The sequence below is a fragment of the Perognathus longimembris genome, chromosome 1 (assembly GCF_023159225.1).
Source record: "Perognathus longimembris pacificus isolate PPM17 chromosome 1, ASM2315922v1, whole genome shotgun sequence".
NCBI lineage: Eukaryota > Metazoa > Chordata > Mammalia > Rodentia > Heteromyidae > Perognathus > Perognathus longimembris.
In genome coordinates this window covers 136,234,301-136,243,477 of record NC_063161.1, presented here as the reverse complement: position 1 = coordinate 136,243,477, position 9,177 = coordinate 136,234,301, and the positions used below count along the sequence as shown (strand labels likewise).

General features: G+C 35.4%; 1 pseudogene; it reads right to left on the bottom strand.

Moving 5' to 3' along the window:
- Positions 1–3,223: 3,223 nt before the first annotated feature.
- LOC125352931 lies at positions 3,224–8,558 on the bottom strand (annotated as a pseudogene).
- Between the last annotated feature and the right edge of the window lie 619 nt (positions 8,559–9,177).

Here is a 9,177-nt window from a genome sequence, read left to right as displayed (position 1 = left end):
TATGTACATGAGCTTTTATATATACAACATAAGTGTTTACAAAAACAAATTCGTATATAAAGATTTAAAATCTTAATAGGGAAAATACAAAATTAATTGCGCAATTTTTCTATGTGTAAATTGAAATTACCCATGTTCTTAAACTAGAGTTTAAAATTTCTATTTTAAAACACATTATACTAAAAGATTTATTTTGTATTCATTCTTTTCAGCGTAAAGGACAAGATCTACACAGCCCATGGGATTTGTTAAAATTATATCCTTATTTGTTAAAGGAGAGTGCATGAAAATAGAGATATACAATTTAAGTTATGGAGAAAAGAGTATTCAGATGCATAAAAGAATATTTTGTGTTAAGAATTAACTTTTAAGATAACAGTTATGGAAACTGGAGAATGGTGTGACACTTAACTTCTATAGGGAGATTTGAGATAAACATATCATAGTCAAATATACTGAAGTTATTACACAGAAATGATAAGATATTATGCAGGGCAAATATTATGAGTTTATAAACGAATCCACTCTATTATTATTATTATCATTATCCATAGAAAGGAAATATTTTATTGCATCAAACATGATAATGGTGCTTTTCCTATTATTTTGTATCTTTAGTTCACTCATATTTTTCCTAAGTCTTGACACATTGAACAGAGAAAAGTTATCATCTAAAGGACTGCTTTCTCTGGCAAACAGAAATTTTCCTTTGTCTGGCCCTGAGTAAACGTTGCTGTTTGTATGGAGGAAGTTATGTTAAGGAAGGCGAAGTGCTGCCAGCCTCTTGAGTTCTCATTTTTATCATATGTGTGTGTGTATTTTATGCACATATATAGTTTAAAATATTTTAACTTTCATACACATATGAATATATAGATTATATATATGATTTTAACCATACATATATACATATGTATATATGTGCATACACACATATGCACATATGTATGAATATACACATATACACATATATGCATACATGTGCATATATATGTATTGTTAAAATTCTGGTCATCAATGTGTCTCTCTCACTGTGTCTCTCTTGTATGTGTCCCAGTGAGCTATCTATCTTCGTATCATGAATGGTAAATTCTTTTACCAGCCCAAGACCTTGAGAGTCCAAATAAGCACAAAATCCTGAATAAAAAAAAACAAAATTAAAAAAAAAACAATAAAAATATTCTAAATACAGAAAGGGTTTGAAGACTAGAATCTTTTCAATATTTCTTTGCTCACACCTGTAATAAAAAAAGTCTGTTCATCATATATATATATAACAACTTTTCATCATATGCACACACACACACATATGAAAGCTTAAAAAAGTGAAGGAAAGTGAGAAAAGAAGAAATGACAGAGATGAGTAAATGTGGTTAAAATTATACTGTATTCATGTTTGGAACTATCACAATAATATCCAAAAAAACATAAATAATATGTGCTAAGAAATAAATAAGCACTTTATCACTTCATCTAATCATAAATATATACATGCATTTGCATCCAACCTGAAGAATAAAACACTACTTTCTATGGGTAATATTACCAGAGCATAATGTTATCAAAGCATAAAATCAGTTGTCTATTTTCATAATCTTTAAATCTAATTATGATGACTACACACGTATGCAAAAATAGATGTGGGACATAGAAATAAAAACAAAACACAGTACAATATTGCAATGTGTTTATGCAGGGAAAATGTTGAATATAATCAAAGCTGGAGTGGTTAGAAAATCTAATATAAGAAAGGGTCAAGTGTGAATTTGAAATAGAGTTAAAGCAAAGAAAGTAATCAAAGAGAAAAGCTACAGAGAAAGGCTGGATATAAGAAAACAGTAAACTGTCTTTCATCAAACATCTATTAGGTATATATCACATGACAGGCATCGTATTCATGTGACTGAGAAAAGTAATCATTAATGCAGCAAAGTTCATGCTTCTAGGAACTCACAACTGCTGGTAATGGAGACATTTTTATTTTACCTTCTGTTTTTTTCTCATCAGAGGACCTTAATTTTTCTTAAGGATTCTCTCTTTTACAGATAAGATAGTTCTGGTTGTATTGATAGAGTCTTGAACAGATCATTCCATAAGATCATTGCTAATACTACTGGAAGAACTCTATAGAAATGACTTAGATTGAAGATATAAATTCCTAGTGGTGAACTTTCCTCAAGAAAGAATAAATTAGTCTACAAACAAATCCTATATTGAAGAAAGCAAAACAGAAAATAGACTTTTGACATAACTTGAAACTTGTATCCTTCTTAATTTGTAAACCCACTTTGGATTTTTCTTACCATATTATTGATTAAAATCCCTTGTCTTCTATTTATATATTTTTTAAATAATAATTTTGAGTTTTCAAGGTTTCTTTTTTGTTTGTTCTCTTTCCATATCTTGGAGTTCATTTCACTTAGCATCATCTTTTTTTTTCCAGCTTCAGAAAAGTTTTACATGAACAATGACATTAATATTGAACAATATTACTTACTATGTGAAGTTAGTATAGTAACAGATTATTTACATCACTTTACATTCACGAAAAAGATCTTAAGTTGTGCAAAATAAATATGGGCTGTACATTTTCCAGTGTTTTTGCCAATCTTACTCTTTGTTTTCTTTTTCTTTTTTCTTTTTTTTCCCAACTGAAGAGACTACTTATTGTTACTAATGTTAGTAGTACATTAGTTGTGACATTTACACACATTTAAATAATGTATCCTGATCAACATCTTCCTCTCTTATTCTCCTCCCTGCTCTCTCAAAGCCATTTCAACGAGTACATTGTATTTTCATATGTGCAAGTAAACTTTATGAACAATATTCTTTGTTAGCTCTCTCTACTCTGGTGGCTGCTCACCACAAAATCTGAGCCTGTTTTAAGAGTTCTTTTTAAAAAATGGATTTACATTCACAAGGCTTTTATCCTGTTTGGGTTCTCCAATGCAAACTGAGTTTTCTTCCAGGTGAAAGTCATTCCACATCCATTGCACATCTATTACATTCCTAACGTTTCTCACATGTGTGAATTCTCTTGGACCTGCTCAAGTGTGAATTTTGGTTGAAAGACTTTCTATGTTTACAAGGTTTCTCACCTGTGTGAATTCTATTATCCATGCCAAGGTCTGTTCACATTTGTTGCATTCATAAGGTTTCTCTCCTGTGTGTTCTCTGATGAACAGGAAGGTCTGTCCGACTTCTGGGTGAAAGAATTTCCTCATTTGTTACATTTGAACTTGCCGCTCTTTGCAGCAGTGTGGAAAATCTGAACTGCATGGTCTGTCTTTCCTCCTCCAGGCTAGGAATGGGCTGAAATGATCCCAGGGTATTGCAAACACCGGAAATCTATGCCATACGGGTAATGATAATATTCTCCCATGAGCTTCGCGTGCATAGATAGCCCGGGGTCTCTGAATACAGAGGTCTGGGGTTGGGTTCTAGGGAGAGGTAGGTCCAAACGCCCCAATTGTACTGGGCACAAACAATGGTAGATTGTGTTCTGCTGCCACATCTAGAATGTTATGCAATCCAGTTATATTCACAGCCCTGGCCAGGGACACGTTGGCTTCTCCCACGGCGCTGAGCAAGGCGCTGTAGTGCAACAGCCAGGTGATGCGGTTGTTGACCACGATCTCATGGAGGTGCTTGTACTCCAAGATGTCGGTGTAGACAAACGGGCCACTGTGGAAGACCTGAGCAGGGGGTTTCTTTATGTCTGATAAAATCACATTGTCCTTCCCAAATCGTCTCCTGAGGAGCTTGGCGAGCCCCACTCCCAGCTGGCAGAGACCCCGTAATGAAGACCCATGGAAAGTCTGCTTCGGAGAATGAGGTGGAGTGGAAGCTGGCACCTGCTGGAATTTGCCAGGGGGAGATACCCAGAAACCGGGAGGGCAGGACAGTGCTCAGGCCTGGGCAAGCCGGGCTCAGATGCAACACCCTCAAGACCTTCATTTGCTCCTCAGATGTCCTGCAGGCGCAGCCGCCCAGGACAGGGAGCCCGGATGAGGAGCCAGGGAGCAGGAGCCAGGATGCCGCTAGAAGTCTTAGGAAAGGACTCACTCTTGGGCAATCAAATGTCAAGTAGCATCGATTAATGGGTCTCAAAGTTTCTTTCTTTTTTTTTTCTATAACCTGAATTTTATTAAATGTTTTTAAAATATATTTTTATTATCAAACTGAATTACAGAGAGGTTACAGTTTCATACATTAAGCATTGGATACATTTCTTGTACTGTTTGTTATCTCATCCCTCATTGCCCCCTCCCCCTTTCCCTCCCCCCCATGAGTTGTTCAGTTGTTCAGTTCATTTTCACCAAACAGTTTGTAAGTATTGCTTTTGTAGTTGTTTGTCTTTTTTTACCCTGTGTCTCTCAATTTTGGTATTCCCTTCCAATTTCCTAGTTCTAATACCAGTATACCGGTTTCCAATATACTCAGATAAGATACAGAGATAGTGTAGGTACAACCACAGGAAGGTGATACAGGAATATCATCAATAATAGAGGCTACAGTTACATATGGCACGTTGAAAGTAGTTACAACTATGATGTAACAATCGTTTCCATAACATGGAGTTCATTACATAATCACATTAAAGCCACCAGCACAACAATGTTCATCGCAGCACAATTTGTCATAGCTAGAATTTGGAACCAACCCAGATGCCCCTCAGTAGACAATTAGATCAGGAAAATGTGGTACATATACACAATGGAATTTTATGCCTCTAACAGAAAGAATGACATTGCCCCATTTGTAAGGAAGGATTTGGAAAAAATTATACTAAGTGAAGTGAGCCAGACCCAAAGAAACATGGAGTCTATGGCCTCTCTTACAGGGAATAATTAGTACAGGTTTAGGCAAGTCACAGCAGAGGATCACAGGAGCCCAATAGCTATTCCCTTATGAACACAAAAGATAATGCTAAGGGTCTCAAGGTTTCTGATTCACTGTTCTATGAGTCTAAAAAAAAAAAAGAAAGCAATAGGATTCTCTAGGGAAGAAGGTTTGTATGACAAGAGAGACTTCACTTTGGAAACACAGAGAACTAACTGATTTAAAAAAATCGAAGAAGATATCTGCAAAGTTTAGTTCCACTGAAAATTTAACAAAACTAGAGGATCATTTTAATAATGTAATTTGATAGTGATGTGTTAAAGTGCTTTAAGAGAAAGATATCAGGGCAATGATGCTTCAGCTTTTTTCTAGGGATGAACTAATAGTACTTGGGTATTGATTAGAAATGGAAATAGAAGGGCTGGGGATATAGCCTAGTGGCAAGAGTGCCTGCCTCGGATACACGAGGCCCTAGGTTTGATTCCCCAGCACCACATATACAGAAAACGGCCAGAAGTGGCGCTGTGGCTCAAGTGGCAGAGTGCTAGCCTTGAGCGGGAAGAAGCCAGGGACAGTGCTCAGGCCCTGAGTCCAAGGCCCAGGACTGGCAAAAAAAAAAAAAAGAAATGGAAATAGAAGACACATAGGCTCAAAAATTAATCCAAAATTTCAACAAAGAAATATTTAAGTCATTTTTAAATGCTCTTTTCAGTTGTACAAAACTACTCAGTATGGATTTCACAAGTATAGGGAGACCCAACAGGAAGCTAAATTGTGGGAAAGGTAAAATATGAATGAACTATCTAACCAGAACATCTGAGTTTGAGATTTAAGTTTGACAGTGGAATTTTGTTAGAGAGTATTTGGACAGAAGAAAAGGCAAATTAAAACAGCAACAAAGACAAATAATGCATGTCTCTTGTTTCCTTTTCTTGGAGCTCATGTCATAGAATATGATTGTGTAAGATCATCTGTCCATAGCTATTGAGCCTTGGTCCACCACTCAATGACTAGGGTCCTATATAATCTATCATGTCCCAGTAAGCGAGGACACATAAAAGGCAGAATGAGGATGAACAAACGCAACAGTGATCTTTACCAGACACTATGTAGAAAATGAACTGGATATCTTATGGGTGGGGACAGGAGGGAAAGAATGGGAAGACAGCAATGTAAGGGGACACATGGCTCAAGAAGAATTGTACAGATTGTACCTGATTCATGTAACTGTAATTCCTCTGTATATCAACTACACTAATACAATTTTTAAAAAAGGAAACAAACATTAAATTCATGAAAAAAATCATTTGGAGAATGTATTTCTGAGAAGATATTTGAAATAAATAATGAATACACATTCTTTGGATAAAGTGAAATGAACAGTATGTTAGGAGGACCTTATAATGTATTTTTAAGCTAGGATAGTTTTAAGTGTGAAATGATCAAAAACTGTGCCAAGAAGTAGGAGTAAACTATTGTCCTTAGCAAACTAGAACATATGATCATCCTAGCTTTAGTATAAATAAAGTAGAGGTATCTGCTTCCAATAAAGTAGAGATACCTGGTTCCAGAAAAGAGAGAGAGAGAGAGAGAAAGAGAAGAAGGGAGGAAGGAAGGAAGGAAGCAAGGAAGGAAGGAAGGAAGGAAGGAAGGAAAGAAAATCCTCTTTCCCATAGTTCTTTCTACTTATTAAACCCAATGAACAAAACAGAAAAAAAATTACCTAGGAAGTTTCTGGAAGGCTCTCAAAGACAGCAAAAAAATAAAAATGAAAATGAAACCTTAAATTTCTTTATTATTTATTATTTATCCTTTAAGGAACAATCTAGAGATCTGCAACTTGGAATTTCAAGAAATGACAAAGAAAATAACAAAAATGATGATGTAAGAAAAGCTGTACTTTTAATCAAATGATCTGGAAAAGATGATAGGTGATTAGTTACCCCACACTTGCCAAATCCTAATGAAAACTCACATGGTTCCAGCCATGTGAATGGGAAACTGGTGTTCCAGTCTATCCTCCTGCCCAATAGAAGAAAGCAAGCCCCGTGTCTGATCAAAGAGCCAAACTTTCAGTGGCTTCAATCATAATATATTTATTATGGTCTTGGATAACTTTTTGCATTTTCACACTGACTGTTCTATCAGACACATAAACACGTACAGGAAATGTATCATTCTACTAATATTGAAAGTTTACCATTTCAAGTGACATATATAAATCTTATTCTAATTTGCATCCTTTTCTTTTCTCCCTTTAGCTTCTTGTTATCTTGAATATCACACTATGTGATTGATACAAATTAGTAGAAAAGCAGCCAGTCAGGGAACTGTGACTAAGACAACTTGCGAATGGCAAAATATGCTGATAAATCAAAACTTGCCTGACAAAATGGAGTCAGAGGCTACAAACAAAAACAAAGACACAAACAAAAAACAAAGGAGTACGGGCAGACTTCAGAGAAAGAGGAAATAAGAGGGGGACAGTAAATTTTGGTGTCACAATCTTACAAGAAACAAAAAGGAGACCTACTAATCAGAAATCTATGGTCAAAGACTCTAGTTCTCATTATTTAACCCAATGCTCTCTAATCAGGAAAATTGCAAAAATGGCTGAAACAAGCTGAGGTACAATTGTACCTACTATGCCATATATATGCAATGCTCCATCCTCTTTCATTCTTCACCATACTTCTTTTCTGAAAAACAACAACAAAAACTCTCTTATCATATTTACAATATGGGTCTTGCTTAAATTCCTCACTTGCTAGACATAAGGAGTGAGGTCAACTTAGCTGCCATAGCTTTCTCATAACAAAACTTTTCTTCATTTACCAAATGTGATTTATGAACTCCAGACAGCAGAGTTAGGAGTGAGCATCCATGACCCACTCTACTTTTTGAAAGAAGTTCCTGTTTGTCAATGATGGAGGAAGGGAAAAAAATTGAATGAGACTATGAAGATGTAGCATACTATCAAACGAAGCATACTCATTGTGATATTCTCCTAACAGAAGACAAAAGAACAAAAAAAATTTTCTTCAAAATGGACTGGTATAAACATAAACATACACATAAACAACAGTTATGAGGAAAGAATTATTATGAAGTATGACTACCTTTTTTCAATTGCACATAAGAATGGTGAAATCCAAGATGTAGGCCAATGAGTTTCATCTCTAATAAAGATAATGATGAACTTTAATTTGAGCATCAGAGGGCGGAAAGAACAAAGCAAAAAGGGGGAAGAGAAGCAAATGTCCTAACAGTTGATGTGTTCTTTAAAGAACTTAGACTTTTTTCCCCTCTGCTCCAATCTGATTAGCATTTGGATACTATATACACTTAATGGCTTGCTCATGGCTGCTTTCTTTATTGCTCTTTCTCCAGAGGGGGAGGAAATTGAGTAAAAATTAGGCTCTTGGGAAAATCTTAATGGTGCACTGGAACTACCCTGTAATGTTTCAATAATTAGGTGTAATTATTTTTGCACAGTTTTGACTTAGAACTGTACCTTTCAAGGCTGTCAGAGGCATCAGTCTAGGGAGTCCTATTTAGTAGTGTATATAAGTGAGAAATTCTGCAGGAAAAATAGATAATTTACCTGCAGGAGCCTTCATTCTGATGGAAGAGTTACAAGCTCTCCTCACCAGAGAAGCCATTCTATCATTTAGACTATAAGGCTGTTGTTCTATTCTAGCTCTCTGGGACATCGATCAAGTATTTGTGTCCATTTCTTCCCTCTTTATATCTACATTTCATTATGACACAGTCTTTGATGAGAGACTCATTATTGGATCAAAACTGTCAAGCTGATCTTATTAAACTTTTCTCTTTCATATCTATTTAGGAAAGTGCTCAATCTCTACTGTTTTGTACTAAGCAATGTTACAGCCAGCAAGCTCTCTGTTCTTTTGAAACTGAATTACCCTGGGACAATATGGTTTCCATTATTTCCTTATGAAGCTTTTTATTTTCCAGCTTTCTTCTTGATTATATTAAGCATTTTGTAATTTGGGTGCTTGGTCTAATGATGTTGGAAACAACAAATGATCCAGGTTATGAATTTCCTTGGCAACAAATGGTTAGTAAAAGGTTTGTAACAAATATCAAGATGTAAAAATTGTTAATGCCTCTCCCTCACAAAAAGCAGAATAGATGGAAAAATCTCTGTATGTGGGCATGTGTATATAGGTTACATATTCTATTTTAAGCATATATGTTTGGAATAGTTGACATGTCTAAATCTCTACATAATGACCTGCTTCACATCTTGGCAATCAATGTGAAATTGTACATTATGAAGACCAGTAAAATTGGAAGGCTTTTAAA